The sequence below is a fragment of the Balaenoptera musculus genome, chromosome 3, assembly GCF_009873245.2.
Source record: "Balaenoptera musculus isolate JJ_BM4_2016_0621 chromosome 3, mBalMus1.pri.v3, whole genome shotgun sequence".
Classification (NCBI taxonomy): Eukaryota; Metazoa; Chordata; class Mammalia; order Artiodactyla; family Balaenopteridae; genus Balaenoptera; species Balaenoptera musculus.
The window spans coordinates 126,604,466-126,622,099 of record NC_045787.1 but is presented as its reverse complement, the minus strand read 5'-3'; positions in this window follow the sequence as shown (position 1 = coordinate 126,622,099).

The following is a 17,634-nucleotide window of genomic DNA, read 5'->3' as shown; positions in this document are numbered from 1 at the left end:
CCTCATGTTGGAGAAACGCTGCCCTAAAAAACCTCAGAGAGATAAGATGTTGCAATCATGAAATAAAAACAATATGCTTTAAAAGAGAATATTCTATTGTGAGAAAAATAAAAATTATAAATTTTATATTTTAAAATTAATTTTAAATTAAATTAAAATTAAAATTTGGACATTTAAAATATAGTAACAGAAATTAAGAATCAAATCGGACAGTAAGAAGATAAGGATGAGGAAATGTGTTCATTTTTTTTATCAGTAAGTATTTATTGAGTATCATTGTGCCAGGCTCTAGGAATACAACAGTGAACAAAATAGACAAAAACCCCTGCTCTTGTGCAGTTTATATTTTAGTGGGAGGAGACAGGCAACAGAAATAACTAAGAATAACTAAGTAATATACATATGTCAGCGGTGTATCTGCTGTGGAGAAAAATAAATCAGGAAAGTGGAAGAGGGAGTCTGGAGGCAGAGGGAAGGGATTGCAACCTTTTTAAATAGTCAAGAAAGGTCTCACTGAGAAAGTGAAATGTAAATAAAGACCTGAAATAGGTGAAAAAACAGGCCATGTGAACACTGGGAAGAGCATTCTGGGCAGAGGGAATAGCATATGCTAAGGCCCTGGGGTGGGACTGCGCCTCATCCGTTTGAAGAATGACAAGGAGGTCACTGTGGCTGGAGCAAAGAGAGCTAGGGAAAGAGAAGTAGATTAGGTCAGAGCAACAACAAATGGGTGAAAATTGTATAGCGCTCTGTGAGCCACTTTAAGGGCTTTGGCTTTTATTCTGAGTGAGATGGGAAGATACTAGAGGAGTTTCAGCAGAGGAGTGCCATGATCTGATTTGGGTTTAAAAGGATGCTTTGTCCATTGGGTTGATATAGGCAAGGGCAGAAACAGCGAGACCTGTTGGGAGGCAGTTGTAGTAAGCCAGGATAAGATTGTGATGACTTGACAAGAGTGACAGCAGTGAAGGCAGTCAGTTTCTGAAAATAATTTTATCGTAGGTTGGACACATTGATGGACTGGGAGGGAGGAGCCAAACACTTTGGCCTGAGCAACAGGAAAGATAGAGTTGCCTTTTCCTAGAACAGAAAGACAATGGCAGGGGCAGGTTTTGGTGAGGAGCAAGGGGAGACTGTTGTGTGTGAAGCGCCTGTTAGACATCCAAGGGAAGAGGTCAGGTAGGCATTGGGATGATTGTGGAGAGGAGAGAGGTCCAGCCTAGAGATAAAAAATGGGCCATTGTCAGCATATTTATGGTAGTTAAGCAAAGAGACTAGATGAGATCACCAGGGAAGTGAGTGCGAATAACTATGAGAGGAAATCCAAAAATCAAGTCTAGAAGAGTATAGAAAGATGACTAGGAATGAGCAAAAGGAACCACGAAGGCATGGTCACTGAGCTAGGTGGTGTCCTGGAAGCCAAGTGAAGAAAGTTTTTCAAGGAGGGGAGAGACTACCTATGTCAAATGCTACTGCTTGTTCACATAAGAAGAGGACTGAAAACAGACTATTGTATTTAGTAAAGAATGACCATTGATGGTGTTCAAAAGAGCAGATTTGATTGGGTGCTGGGAGTGAAACCAACTCTGTTTGGAGAGAGTTCTTGGCCAACATTATTTATCTGTATCCCAACCCAATACCATCACCACCACCACCACCCCGATTATCTATTCCCACCTAATGCCCCTGCACCCTAAATTATTTTGAAGCAAATTCCAGTTATATTCCTAAGGGAAAAAATGAAGAGAATGGTGATACAGCCTTTTGTATAAAAAGGAGAGGGTATATGTTTATTGATTGTGTATGTCATATGAGTCCTGCTCTATTTCCCCTTTTTCTCTCCATCTCTTCTTTCAGGATCCCTTGGGTCCCCGATCCATTTCCTTCACACTCTATGACAGATGGGGGAAGTGCAGTCCACAGCCAATTACTTAAGGGGGATGGGAACCAAAGGTCAGTCCCCTGACTTTAAGGTGGGACCAGCTTATGATGCAACTTGTGCTCCAGAGCTCCCTGTGGGATCAGGCTGAAGCTAGTCTCCAGCTGAGACTGCATCCTCACTTAGCTTTTCCCTTTTTCTTCCCTTCTGCTTCCCTCACACCCCTTCTCCTGAGAACACTCCCTTAGTAAATCACTTCCTCAAAAAACCCTGTCTCAGCTTCTCATTCTAAGCATAAGGCATTATCCCCATTTTACAGATGAGGAAAGTGGACTTTAGAAAGATTTAAAACACTCAAGGTCGCACGGCTGATCATTGCTGAAGCCAGAATGCCAGTGACCACATACTTGACCATCTCACCGCACCCACCACTCAGCAGCGCCCACAGTTAGTGAAGCAGGAGGGTGGGGAATGCCATCAAAGGGCAGAGAACACGCAGGAGCCCAGCCTCCCTGGAGAAGCTGAGCGAATGCCTCCCCAGGTTATGGGTACTGGGGCAAAAGTGTTGAGATACAACTTCCCAGCCTCCTATACCCCTGGACACATGACATGACCTCTTGGGGCTTAACCTCCCTGAGCCTCTGCCTCCTCATCTCTCAGCCAGAAGAGGGTCCGATGGGTTTCAGAGCACTTGGCGCACTGTACTGATCAATATACCCACACGAGAGGTGATTCTCATTACCCTCACTGTCCGCATCCAGTGGAGGGACAGAGCTGGTTAGCATGGGGGGAACATGCCTGCTTCGCCTCTCTGGGTTCTTCACTCAGGAACTGGGAGTTGTTTGGCCTCATGAGGATGGGAAGGGGAAGGGCGACCTACAAACACCTTAAAGGAAGGAGAATTCCTGCCCCCGCTGTCTCAGAGGGACCCCAGGAAAAGTGATGACAATGATAGTAAGATCTCTGATTCACTGAGTGCTATGTGCTTTACAAACTCATTTACTCCCCCGTAAGATCCTATGAGGTCGTTATTTTTCATTCCACTTAATAGATGAAACTGAGGCAAGGAGACAGGAAAACTATGCCCAAAGTCACACAAGAATATAAGTGATAAAGCCAGGAGTCAAACTCCATATAACTCCACAGCCAGTGTTCTTAAAAAACATTGTGAATTGAAACCTATTTTTTAATAAATGAAGTCCATACTCACACTTTGTGAGTCTAGGCATCTTGCTGCTTCCTTCCTTTCCCCTTCTTTTATCAACACGTATCTGCTCCTTCCCGTTTTTTTCTTGTAGCTGTTTCTTTTCCTTCCCCTTTGTTCTCTTTTTCTTCTATTTACATACCAAGACATAAAGAGAATGAGGGATTCTTCCAGGGAGCCTCCTTTAACTCTAGATTATCAGAGCTGGAAAGCCCCTCTTGGGTCAGTGAGTCCAACCTCTCATCCTTAGTGGAGAAACTGAGGCCTAGAGAGGAGGGGCAACGCACCCAAAGTCACACACATCGTGTGTCTCTTGGTTCTGGCTTCCCAGCCCTTGGCCCCCACATACATGGAGGTTACAAAATAGCACACGTAGAATGAGCACATTTGGTTAAAGAAAAAACAAAAACACCCAGGGTACACAACACGGTCTCTGTATACGTAGCTGCATTACATGTATTTAAGATGGTGTGGTATAAAAATGTTAATGAAGTCCTACCTCGTATGCAGAATTTAGAGTGTTTAGAATCCTACCCAAATTTAAACTTTCACGAGGTATCTCATAATAGCCTGACTGATGTTCAAAAGAGTGAACTGTAAAGTGTGCTACACTTTGGCTGGGACACAGAAGTGCCCACCCATTTTTGTCAGAAACCGGAGAGAAATGCCGTTGTTCACATGGAACTTCTGTGGGTGGATTGAGTAATTATCTGTAGTATAAGCATTCTTTGTTAGTGTAATTTAAAATATTCTATAAGCCATAACAGTATAATTCAAGAATTCATTAAGTGGCACAGTGCCAAAAAGTTCACTTAAAAATTCTTAATTTGGGAATGGAAATTAGAAATGGCTATAGAAATTAGAAATAGTTATAAAGAAAGCCAAACACCATCATTATGTAACATGCTGATGACCAAGGAAGGTGCATCCTGTTCAGTAAATTAGCAACGCAGTTGAAATGAAAAGCAGCCGTTAAAGCAAGGACCCCAGTAAGGGAACAAACACCAGCTCAGATACTAGGAAAAGTGCTGGTGCCGTATCTACACTATAATGTGCCTCTGAGCCAAGCTCTTGTGACTTTTGATGATTAGAAAGGAGGTAATGATGGTAAAATGTTTTACCACTAACGTCTTTGTGGTAAACGAAGTATGTTTAAAGAAAAAAAAAAATGTGTTACAAAGTTAAGAGACGTATGCACTCTGAAGACCCAGAGAAAAATTTTGCAAGCTGTCTAAAAAGCCCATCCAGAGAATCCAGTGGGACCTCTCTGCCACCAACACCAACGCTCTTGATACCTGGGAGAATGCGTGAGGGATGGGGAATTCTTCAGGGACACAGAACCAGAGGGCATATGGGAAAAGATGCCAGCAGTCTGACAACCTGAACTAACCTGCAGGCAGGATTGCAATGACAGGAGCGTCAGGGCATGTGTATGAGAACCCGGGTACACTCCTTGGAATTAAATGCTGCTCACACAGGAGCATATCAGAAGAACAGGCTTTAAAACATATTATATTGCTTTAGTGTAAGGAAGACTTTCCAATGGTATGCAGTGGCCAATGGGGTACCATAAGTGGGTTATAGGGGTGCTGAGATGTTGATACTTTTGCCCCTTGGAGCAGCTAGCTGGGTCCTAACGTGGCCGGAGCTTCTGAGACAATTACCTCTAGTCATGAGTAGGCTTGTTCTTTTATCCTGAGGATCTATAAAATGTTATCATTTTCCACATGTGTTATGGTATAAAAGAGATTGGGAAACATTGGATAAGTGGGGTTTTATAAGTTTTTTGTTCAATTGGAGACACTTTTGAGAATAAAAGGGGCAGTATTATTATTTTTTTAAACATCTTTATTGGTTTACATTGCTTTACAATGGGAGCTGTATTAATAGTTAAACCAGGACACCAGGCATATAGTGGGACTGTTCCAGGTAAACTGGGATGTATGGTGGAGTAGGCAGAATAATGGCCCCCAAAGCTGTCCAGGTCCTAATCCCCACAGCCTGTGAATATGTTACCTTAGATGGCCAAAGAGACTTTGCAGATGTGATTAAGTTAAAGATATTGACAAGAGGAGATTATACTGGATTATCCCAGTCGGGCCTAATGTAATCACAAGGGTTCTTATAGGAGGGAAGCAGAAAGGTCAGAGAAGACAAGATGCTACTCTACTGGCTTTGGAGATGGAGAAGGAGCCACAAGCCAAGGGAGTGCGGGAGGCCTTTAGAAGCTGGAAAAGCAAGGAAGGGGATTCTCCCTATAGCCTCCAGAAAAAAACACAGCCCTGCCAACGTCTTGATTTTAGGACTTCTGACCTCCAGCACTGTAAGATAACAAATTTGTTTTATCCACAAAACGTGTGGTAATTTGCCAAAGCAGCAATAGGAAGCTAACACAAATACTCTTTATAATTTATAAGAAGTTTATCTTTATCCTTATATAATTTTTAGAAGTACAAAGATAAGTAAAAAAGAATTAAAAGTGAAATAATTATATTGAGAGGAGGAGTGGGGGAGATTGACAGGTATAAATTTTCATCTAACATCATGTTGATTAGTTGAGAAATATCATTAAAGTGTATTATACAAAGAGATGGAGAACTGAAGAACTAAAACAAAAAACCAATTTAAAAAAAAGGCTAGCCCCAGAAAGAGGAATGGAAAGGGTCAGATAAGGAGACTCTAGCTTTAATTATAAATCCTTTGATTAAAAAAATTAAGGATTTAACTATGGACATCTTTTTTAAAATGTGAATATTATTATTATTTTTTTTGGGGGGGGAGCTGCGTTGGGTCTTTGTTGCTGCACACGGGCTTTCTCTAGTTGTGGTGAGCGGGGGCTACTCTGTTGCGGTGCGCAGACTTCTCCTTGTGGTGGCTCCTCTTGTTGCGGAGCACGGGCTCTAGGCATGCGGGCTTCAGTAGTTGTGGCTCGCGGGCTCTAGAGCTCAGGCTCAGTAGTTGTGGCGCACGGGCTTAGCTGCTCCGCGGCATGTGGGATCTTCCCGGACCAGGGCTCAAACCCGTGTCCCCTGCATTGGCAGGCAAATTCTTAACCGCTGCGCCACCAGGGAAGCCCCGTGAATATTAATTTTTAAAGTAAGAGTGTGTGGCGAGAAGCCTCCGAGAGCTTACTGGGCTCAGGTTCTCCAAAGCTCTCGCTTCCAGTCTACCTGAAACCAACTTACAGCTTCCAGCTTACCCACAGATCCTCCCCTAACCTCTTACTCAGCCAACAGCTTCCTTGATCTCAGTCTCGGCATAAGACAGCGCCAACTGGTAGGTCCTCCTGAAATAAGGCAGGAAAAGGCAGCATTGGGTGAGGAATATTCCCAGGATTGCGACCAAGCCGTCTAGTAAGAGATCTGGAGCAAACCCACTAAGCCCCTGTAGGGCAGGCAGACCTTGGGGTTACCTCACAACAGTAACAAAGGACCTGGGAGAGCTTAGAAGAGAGAAGTGCCTCCCGTTGCCAAAAAAACACTGATGTAGGAGCCCAAAGGAAAGGGCTGAGGCTAGCTCTGCCATGTACTAGCAAGTCCCTTTCATCCGGGCTTCAGTTTCTCACCGATGAAATTAATAGGGGAAGAAATTCATCTCCCAAATCTTTCACCTCTGTGAGTCCTTCTTTTCCCTGCTTGAGCAACATCCCTCCCTCCAAAGAAGACTGGATAGGCCCTCAGTCAGCCACAGAATCATTATATATTACACTTTAGAGTTTCTTTGAGATGGTCTGCTGCAACCCATTCATTTTTTTTTTTCCTTTTTTTTTTCCTTAACCACACCACTTGGCTTGCAGGATCTTAGTTCCCTGACCAGGGATTGAACCCCAGGCCACAGCAGTGAAAGTCCTAACCACTGGACGGCCAGGGAAATCTCCCATATATTTTATATATGGGAAACATATACAAACATATACATCTCCAAAGCCAGACAAAGGTGTTTGGCCAGGGTCACACTTGGTAAGAAGTGTGAGAACCTTTGGGTTCTCTTCTGACCCCTCACTTAGACCCTAGGGTTCCATGGTCACGATTTGCCATATGAAGGTACAGAATGGTACCTGTTTAATATGCAAATAACTTGTGTCTGAGTTTTTAAAAATACAGTATAAGATGCCACTATGGAAAAAACATAACAACCATATAAAAAAAGATGAGTGGTTATATTAATTTCCTATTGCTGTGTAATAAATTACCATAAACTTAATGGCTTAAAGTGACATACATTTATTGTCTCACAGTTTCTGTGGGTCAGGAGTTCAGGCATGGCTTAACTGAGTCCTAAGCTTATAGGGGCTCACAGGCTGCAACTACGTGTTGGCTGAGCTATAGTCTCATCTGGAGGCACAACTGGAAAATAATATTCCTCCAAGCTCGCTCAGGTTTCTGGCACAACTAATTCCTTTGCTGTTGTAGGACTGAGGGCCCCAGCTTCTTGCTGGCTGTCAGCTTCTTGCTGGCCCTCAGCTCCTAACCATATGGGCCTCCTAACATGACCACTTACTTCTTTAAAGCCAACTAGACTTTGAAGTCTCTAGAGTCTGCTAGTAAAACAAGACCTTATATGACAATGCAATCATGAAAGTGACATTACATCATCTTTGCCACATTCTATTGGTTAGAAGCAAGCATAGGTCCCACCCACACTCAAGAGGAGGAGATAAACAAGGGCATGAATACCATAAATACCAAAGGAGGTGGAATCTTATAGTCTATCACCACAGCGGTGAAAATAGTGTGTGTAAAAAGGACTGAGGACTTCCCTGGTGGTCCAGGGGTTGAGACTCTGCACTTCCACTGCAGGGTGCGTAGGTTTGATCCCTGATCCCTGGTCGGGGAACTAAGATCCCACATGATGCGTGGCACAGCCAAAAGAAAAGGGGGGTGGGGACTGAAATGTCTACTCCTGTCAAGACAAGTGAGAAGAGGGCTATGTTTTAGCCATTGGATTTGGTAACAGGAACCATCGTTGCCATTGGCAAGAGCAGTTTCAGTGAAATAATAAGGATGAAAGTCGGCTGAGGTAGATTCAAGAGAATGGAAAATGAGAAATTGGAGAGAGTGAATAGAGACAACTCTTTTAAGGAGTTTTGCTATGAAAGGGAGCAGAGAGATGAGAGATTAAAGGTACTATGGTATGTTTATATGTTCATGGGAATGATGCAGTAGAAAGGGAAGGGCTGATGATGCAAGAGAGAGGGAAGGATCATTGCAGGAGGAAGGCTCTTGAGTAGGTGAAGGAAAGGGGATGAGATCCAGTGCTCAAGATAAAGGGACTTAGGACAGGATGAGCGTGGCTCAGCCACTTTCATGGGAGAAAAAGCCTAGTATATGGATTCAGACACAGGTCAGTGGGTAGATTTAGTGGCTGGAGGATAAGGAAGTTCTCTTCTGATTGCTTCTGTTTTCTCAATGAAATGAGAACAATGCCATCCGCTGACAGTGAAAAGGGGAGAGTAGTGGAGGTTTGAATAGAGAGAAGAGGTAGGAAATAGCCCTCTTGAAGAGTGGAAGAACAACATAAATAAGACAAAGAGTAGATTTTCCCTGCGGTGCTAGGACCCACCTGAGGTTTTCATAAATTTAAAATGTGACGGGTTGGCAAATCCGGCTGTTGTTCTCTAGCCACATTCAACTACTTGGGTGTAGTCTCAAAGTAGAGGCAAAGGTGCATCCGGTCAGTGTTGTGGCTTTGGAAGGTGGATACAATACAAGGAGAGGGACAAGAGGGATGAGAGTGTATGGCAGGGAGACTCCACAACTGACCAGTCACTGGGTAAAAAGGGAAATGAAGCTATGAGGGGGCAAAGAGCAGTGGATGGGTCTCAGCAGCATCGGTGGACTGGAGGCCCTGACGTGGTCAAAGATCCAGTAGGGTCTGCAAATTAGTGGATGTGAGATGGACCAGTAGGTGTTGGCGAGGCACCCTGAGAATGGGATGCTTGAAATAGAGACTTTGAAAGTGGTGCAGGAACACAACATTGTAAATCAACCATACTTCAACAAAACTTTTTTTTAAAAAGGGGTGCAGGTTTTGATAATGACAAGGTCTGGGGTATGATGGTGGGAGTCGGTGTGTGGAGGACAAACTGGAAGAAAAGGTGGTCGGGGACGTAAGAGGCTGGAGTACAGGTGATTCCTTTATGTGGTTGAACTCATCAAGAATGATCATAGGGAAACGGTGGAGGGAGAGAGAGAGGGCAAGAAAGGGAGAAAGAGAGAAAGAGGGTGTTAAGTGGAAGAGGGGGTGGCCCTGAGGGCTGTGCATGCCGCAACAAGTAGAGGTGCTGCGGACTGCTGCCATGTGTTCCAAGGGAGCTGTCTTAGAGAGGAGAGAGGAAAGCAGCTCTCTCTTAGAGGCCTGCAGAGGAAGCAGTGACCTCAGGGGGAAGCCACATGTTGTTAGAGCAGCAAGGCGAAGAGAACATTGCTGTGCAGGGGACTTCCCTCTTTCTCAGGAAAACCTTCCTGATCCCCTTTATAAGAGTAACTGCTTTTGTTACACACACTCAGCCTTGCTAAATTTTCCTTCAGAGCGCTTATCACAGTTGAAAATTTTTTAATTTATTTATGGGAAACCCTGATTGATATTCATGATTTCCATCTAAGCTCATGGAAGGCAGGAACTGCACCCTGGCCCCGGTGGGTCCGCAGCACCCAGTGGAGTGGCCAGCATGGGGGTACTTCATCAGTATTTGTGGCCAGAAGGAGGAAGAGAAAGAACAGACTCGTAGAGCAACTGTGAGGCGTCTCCGTGTTGAGGGTAGGAGAAGCCCATCTATCCATCCATTCATGCTTTTGGCCATTTGTTCTTCCCAAGGAGCAGAGCCTGCATCACAACAGGCGAGGTAGGCAGTGCAGTATTTAAGCTCCTGAGCCTTCTATGGCTCAAGCAGCTGAGAGCTGGGCCTTGCAGCTTCTGCATGCCAAACCTGTGCTTGCTCAACCCCTGCCAAAGCCATGACCACTCCCAGCCCCTCACCCACACGGTGCTTGAGCTCAAGAGTGAGGTGTCTGCCTGCCTGGGGCAGGAGGCACCTCCTTCAGCTGCCAGGCCCTGGATGGTGCAGCCCAAGGAATGCTCCAGTGGCCCCCAGGGAGGGTCTAGCAGCATCTCCACCAGGTCTCCTCCTGCCTGGAGGAGGTCAGTGGGATCTCATAAGTCTCCTTACCTCCCCGACAGGAGCTCCTGGGCCTGAGATCTTGTACGTGGAGACTTTTATGGGAACTTTTTCCTTCTTCTTTCCAGTAACTCCAGGAGCTAAATCTTGACAGACAGGTAAAGAAAGGTTTAGAGAAGTTGTGTTAGTGGCAAAAAATGATGCTCCTTAAAATCCTAAGCGTAACTCTTTAGGGGTCCATTTACTCAACATTACTGAGCACCTGGGCATCGTGGGGCTACAGCAGTGAACATGTGACATCATTCACGTCCCTGCCTCTAAGGCTCTCGCAGCCCAGGGAGGAAGAGATGTGCACACAAAACTGAACTAACAGAGACAATGACATGGGTGAAGTCAGTGTTCTATAAGGGTTTAGAAGAGGAAGGTGTTCTTTCCAGATGGAGAAAATGGGGAAGGCTTGTGTTAGAGGTGACATCTGAGTTAGTCCTTGGAGAAAGGATGTTGCCAGTGAGGACACCTATAAAGCATTATCCACCTCCACTGAAGAATGCAGATCAAGCCCCAGGTTTGACATTGACCTGGTCAGTAGAACATTGTGGAAACGAGCACTGGTTTTGGAGTCAGACAGACCTGAGTTAAAATCCCAGTGCTACAACTTACTAGCTGTGTACGTAGCGTGGGGCAACTTACTGAACCTGTCTTAGCTTCAAATTTCTCATCTGTAAAACGGGGATAATTTTATTTACCTCAGATGATTATTGTTAAGGATCAATTGAGGTAATCCATGCAAAGCACTTAACACGTGGTAAATTGTTACCTGGCACATGGTAATTGCTCAGTAAAAAGTTAGCTAATTCTAGCCTGGATCAGCCGAGCTGCCCAGACTGTGAGCAACCCGAGGACAATGACCAGCCCTCATTCACCTCTGTATCTTCCCAAGCCTGACACCGAGCCTGGGCACAAGGGGCTTAGTGAAGGTTTGCAAAACGAGTGCATGAACAAAAGAGGCATTCACTTTATCAGCCTCTTAAATTTCACAGGAGGGAAGGGGTTTTTTTTTTTTTTTTTTTTGGAGAATGAGTATAGTTGAATCTTAGAAGGTATTTCTAAAGAAGTCTGTGTTATTGACAAAGGTCTTTTAAGAAGATAAATTGTCATCTGTACTTAAAGGTTTAAGGGGCCGCACTATTTACAATAGCCAGGACATGGAAGCAACCTAAGTGTCCATCGACAGATGAATGGATAAAGAAGATGTGGCACGTATATACAATGGAATATTACTCAGCCATAAAAAGAAACGAAATTGAGTTATTTGTAGTGAGGTGGATGGACCTAGAGTCTGTCATACAGAGTGAAGTAAGTCAGAAGGAGAAAAACACCGTGTGCTAACACATATATATGGAATCTAAAAAAAAATGGTTCTGAAGAACCTAGGGGCAGGGCAGGAATAAAGATGGAGACATAGAAAATGGACTTGAGGACACGGGGAGGAGGAAGGGTAAGCTGGGACGAAGTGAGAGAGTGGCATGGACATATATACACTACCAAATGTAAAATAGCTAGCTAGTGGGAAGCAGCTGCATAGCACAGGGAGATCAGCTTTGTGCTTTATGACCACCTAGAGGGGTGGAATAGGGAGGGTGGGAGGGAGACACAAGGGGGGAGGAGATATGGGGATATATGTATACGTATAGCTGATTCACTTTGTTATACAGCAGCAACTAACACAACAATGTAAAGCAATTATACTCCAATAAAGATGTTAAAAAAAAAAAGAAAAAAAGGTTTAAGGGGCTGCACTGCAAGGCTTGCGTGATCTTAGTTCCCAACCCCAGGGATCGAACCTATTCCCCCTGCAGTGGAAGCACAGAGTTCTAACCACTGGACTACCAGGGAAGTCCCAGGGGCCAGTCTTTTTTTTTGAACATTTTTCCTATTAAATTGGTTTATTGTACCCAAACAAGCACATACGTATATCATTTTATATGAATGAAATACAATGAAATACAATATTAATGCCTCAAACATAGTTGATACTCAGTAACTGATGGACAAATTAACTTTTGAAAAACCTGGATTTTCATATCAATTAATTTCAATATACATTACCATGTATAACTGAGTACAATTCAATTGGATAAATGTATCATCATTAATTTCCCTGGCATTATGACCTGACAAATAGTTTGCTTATAATTTTACAAGTATAACTAAGGCTGTAATGAGTACCCTTGAGTTTACATACATGTTTGAACACTCCCTATTATATCCTATAGGTAAACTAAATATAAAATTGTTAGTCAAAAGGTGCTAATTTCCATCTAATACATATTTTCCACTGTCTATTGGAAAGATTGTAATACACAAGGAAGAGGAAACCTTCAAGCATTTTATGGGAGGGGAGAGAACGTTGAACTAGATGGCTTCTAGGATGCTGGACAACCTGTAGTTAAGACCACAGAAAAACACACTCATTCCCATCCTGCTTTTGTGACTTCCATGTTAGCTGTGTGACCTTGGGCAAGCTCTCCCCATCTCTGAGCCATAGGTAAAATGGTGAGAATAAGTCCTATTGCTTAGAGTTGTTGAGAGGGTTAAAGGAGACAATGGGTATTAAGCACAATGTGGGTAGCACATATAGCAGGGATTTCTCCCTCAGATTGTGGGCAGGGCTAAGTCTGGTTCTGGCATCCTGTGAATTTTCTGTCACAACTTTACCCATTTCATGGGGAGCTTTCTCCTCAAGAGCCCACAAGGCAGCAGAGGAAGGAAATGTTCTTTATCACTTATCTCCAGAAAACCCCCAAGTTAAGGTCAGGCCACCTATCCTGGAACCCTGAGTACCATTAGGGCCAGACTTGGCATCAGTGCCAAGGGAACAAGAGAGAGTAGATCTGGGAAGCCATGGGACACATCAAACTCACCTCTGCTTGGGCGAGTCAGGGCCTGGAGATGCAGCAAGGGAAGTGAGGGGCGGGCTGGGCCACCCCTTTCTCCTGCCAGCATCGCCACGTCCCTCAGTAAAAACACCGGATTTCGAGGACTGCTTTTTCTGCCACAGAACAATGTGTAGAAGTCATAGAAATTGAGAGTAGGAAACTACATTGGAGGTTTTGCACATCCCTGCCTCCCATCAGTCAGGGTTAGGGTAGGAAACCGTATTTTAGGCAGGAAAATACCAGAAATAGATTTCATAATGGGAATTAGGGGCTTACAGAGCCATTAGGAGGGTCGGAGGAGGGGGCTGTAGACTGGACTTACAGGAAGGATTCTCAGAACAACGCCTCTGAAGTGGCGCACGGGGAGTCACCACCTCCCCCCTAATCAGGAAGGCAGGGAAGCAGGAGCCCCCTGGAACCACTGTGGTCAGGAACCCAAGGCTGCTGCTGTGTCCCAGGGATTGGGACTGGGGCCTGCCGTGGCATGCCTCTAGACAACCTTGAGAACAAAGCCAGGATGACTCTGTAGAAAAACCCCTCCTCTCTACAACCTCTCCTGACAGCAGAAAACAGCCTGAAGCAGCAGATATCCTCCACCACCTTTTGACCTTCCTGTTTTATAGACAGAACTGTAGCTTCCAAGAGTGTAGGATATGTAACTAACTGTTCCCTTTCCAGCCTCTGCAGTAGAGGAAGACACACCAAAAAGATGTGAGAATAGAAACTACCAGTCAACCCTGTCCTGCATACCTTGATCTCTGCTTGAATACCCTTACTGACAGGGAGCTCATTACCTCAGAAGTCTTCTAGGGAGAATGTTGGAGAGATCTGAGGGCTTTTTTTTTTAATTGAAGTATCGTTGAATTACAATGTTGTGTTAATTACTGCTGTACAGCAAACTGACTCAGTTATACATATATACACATTCATTTTCATATTCTTTTCCATTATGGTTTATCACAGGATATTGAATATAGTTCCCTGTGCTATACAGTAGGACCTTGTTGTTTATCCATTCTATATATACCAGTTTGCATCTGCTAATCCCAAACTTCCAATCCAACCCTCTCCCACCGCACGCCAACCCCCCCCCCCACCCCGCCCTGCCTTGGCAACCACAAGTCTATTCTCTATGTCCCTGAGGGCTTTCTTAGATTAATACGAAAGCTGCTGCACCATACCGCCCACCTGCTGTTGACCTTCACCCCACCTGGATGCACAGCACTGTGTGCTCCCTTATCTTAATGACAGCCCTTCAAGGAGGGGCAGGGCATGAGTCTGGCTGTCCTAATTTCCAGAGTCCTTTCAAGCTCTTCTCCAAGACATAGTTTCCTGGGCCCTGACCTCTTAACTCTCACCTTCAGACAGGTTCCAGTCATACAAGATCTTTGATAAAGTGAGGAATGGGAACCGAGTCCAGTAGTGCAGCCCCACAGGAGCTGCCACCTGCACTCTTCAGAGACCGATCCAGGGTGAGAAGTGTGGCACCCAGCGCTTGCCGGGATAGGCAGAAACAGTCCCCCTCACCCTCGGCTTGTGGAAAGCAAATGAGTGGTACCCCTTGGAGGGTAATTTGTTACTGTGAAAACTTTAAAAGTACATGCCCTTGACCTACTAAACCCACTTCTGAGAATGTATCTAACAGGCAAATTCTCATAGATGTAGGAAATCATATGTGCATAATTACCCATTTCAGCTCGGTTTGGGATGGCAAAAGACAGGAAACAATCAAAATACTCACCAGTAGGGGACTGGTTAAATAAACCATGATGCAGCCTCTAACAAAATACTACACAGTTGTAAAAAGAATGAAGAATGAGCCACATCTATTACACACTGATGGGCACAATCTTGTTCTTTAAAAAAGTAAAGGTAGAAGTGAATTTAATACTGTATAAAGGGGTATAAGCGTATGTGTGTGTATATCCTGTGGCCCTCCTAAAAGAAACCTGCCAAGTACAGTCACCCCTTCCCTGGCTCTTTTGAGTCTCAGTTTTCTCACCTATAAAGATGGGTATTGTGGGACTTCCCTGGCAGGCCAGTGGTTAAGACTCCGCGCTTCCACTGCAGGGAGCACGGGTTTGATCCCTGATTGTGAAACCGTGCACCTCTGATTGGGACTTGAACCCACGTGCTGGGACTCGAGCCCAACCTAAACCCAGATTGGGACTTGAACCCACAGTCTTTTAATTAGAGTCACTCACCTGTGTCTGGACTTAACTGAGGCTCAGGTTCTTTGTGTCTCAGCGCAGAAGGAATTCAGCAAGAGGCAAAGTGATAGGCAAGAAGTAGATTTATTAATATAGGATGCTTGTGAGGGATACAAGCAGGCAGGTGAGGGGGCTCTGCCCCAAGGATTAGGCAGGCTACATTTTTATAGTCAAAGGAAAGTGGGGAGGGGGAAAAGACCGCCTTCTTCCTCATTCTTCGAGTAGACATCAGGCTTACATCACTGGCTTCTCCTTTGTGTCAGGCAGGAGAGTGCTTGACCCTATGAGGTCACACTAGGACTGTCATAGCGCTTATTCAAATCAGCAGTAGGGTGGTAACATATACTAAAATATGTTGAATCGTCTCAGGTTTCTGTATATTGAGGGTCTCCTACTTTGGAATGTCACCTTTCCCTTCAATTCCTGTCCTTGGTCCTAAGGATCCCTGTCTTGCTGAACTCCACCAGCAGAATGCAGGTCTCATTTTTTTCTTTCACTTAATAACCTGGGCATATCTCATCCTTTTATTTATGGCTTTATAGTTAAGCAAGCCTGCTTCGTTCCACGACGACGTTCCGATAGCTTTCTTGAGCGATCATTAACTTACAGTGGTCTCCCAAAGTTCCCTAGGTTTCCCTCTCTATCTATAATCCCCTACTGGGACTTCTACAACTACCGGTGATGGTTAGAGTAGGATTGAGTACTATCCTACTCTATCCCTATCAGTCGAGGAACTAAGATCCCGCATGCCGTGTGGCGTGGCCAAAAAAAAAGGGGGAGCGGTGGGGATTGACAGCCTACTTATTGGAAAGATTAAGTAATGTATGCAAAGTTATTTTGTAAATGTTAGAGTACTTGACACTTAAATGGTTGGTTTCCACTCTTATTTTTAACATAATTATTGGTTAACGATTACTCTCATCTTACGAGTCTCCCTAGACCATGGGTCTTCTTATGAATTTCATAAAAGTCATGAAATTCTAGGCAAAGTTTAATGATTAATGTTTGCTTTTTCTCTGAGAGGATCAATTCTTTATCTCATGGAAAAAGAAATTTGTGATTCACAAAAAGAAAAAAAGTTGTAAATTTTCTGAACAGTGGAGTGGAGTGATAACCCTTTAATTTTTCCCTTGATTTAGAACTCCATATTATCTTCCCCTAAATGCATTCTTATCTCCAGAGATCAGCCCCTAGAGTCTGTCCTCCTCCTTTCCTTCACCAGTGATGTTGAAACCTCCACACCCTCCATCCTCTGAAGTTTGCTGTGCCCTCGGGGCTCTGCCATTGTTCTCTGTGATGTTAGAGGTAACTGGGAGAGTGTCCATGGTCAGACCCATCTCCTGTCTAACATAAAGTGCTTTTATTTTATATTCTGTGTTCTCCTCTCCCAGGCCACAGAACCTAGAGGCTCTTCCTGCAGAGTGGTGGAGAGGGAGGGCAGAGGAGTCTACCTTCTTCCAATCCTGATGCCACCACTGATCAGCTCTGTGGCACTGGTCAAGTTCCCTGATGCCACCACTGATCAGCGTTGTGGCATTGGTCAATTTCCCTAAGCCTCAGTTGCCCCATCTGTAAAATGGGGCTAATAGTAGAGAGTTGTTCTCTAGATTAAATGAGACAATAGTACTTAGCAAATGGTTACTCTAATTAATTACCCTTATCTTAGGGAATGTTCAAAAAGTTCTGCTCCCAGGAAATAACGCATAAAACCTTAAGAAATAAGAGACCCTTGAGAATTGTAAGCCCACTTTACACAGAGAAAATGGACCTAGAGAGGGGAAGAGACTTGTCCCAGGTTGCACAGCAAACCAGAGGCAATGCCAGGGTGAAAACTGGGCACTGAGCTCCCAGCACAGGGAGCTCCTGTGCCTCACAAGCCCCACTGGATGGGGGAGAAGGGCAGTTACAAATTCTCTTTTTTTTTTAAAACAATGGTTAGCATCTTTTTATTTGCAGGTATCAGGAGCACAAATATATATAGCCAGCTAGTATACTGCTAGTCTCTATTGTGTTGATGGAGCCCATGATAGGAGGGCTTGGTGCCCTTTCTTTATCCTGTTTCTCTTTTCCTTTTGGCTACTTACTGCTCCAGACTACTCTCTGTAGTATCTTGTTGTCTGTCCATGTGAGACTAGTCATATACTTACATCATTAATATCAAACTAGAGTTCTTAGTACCCCTGTCTACATGTCTTAAATATTTCGAGGTTTTGGGGGTTTTTTTAGTAGACTTTGTTTATTATTTATTTATTTATTTATTTAATTTATTTTTGGCGGCATTGGGT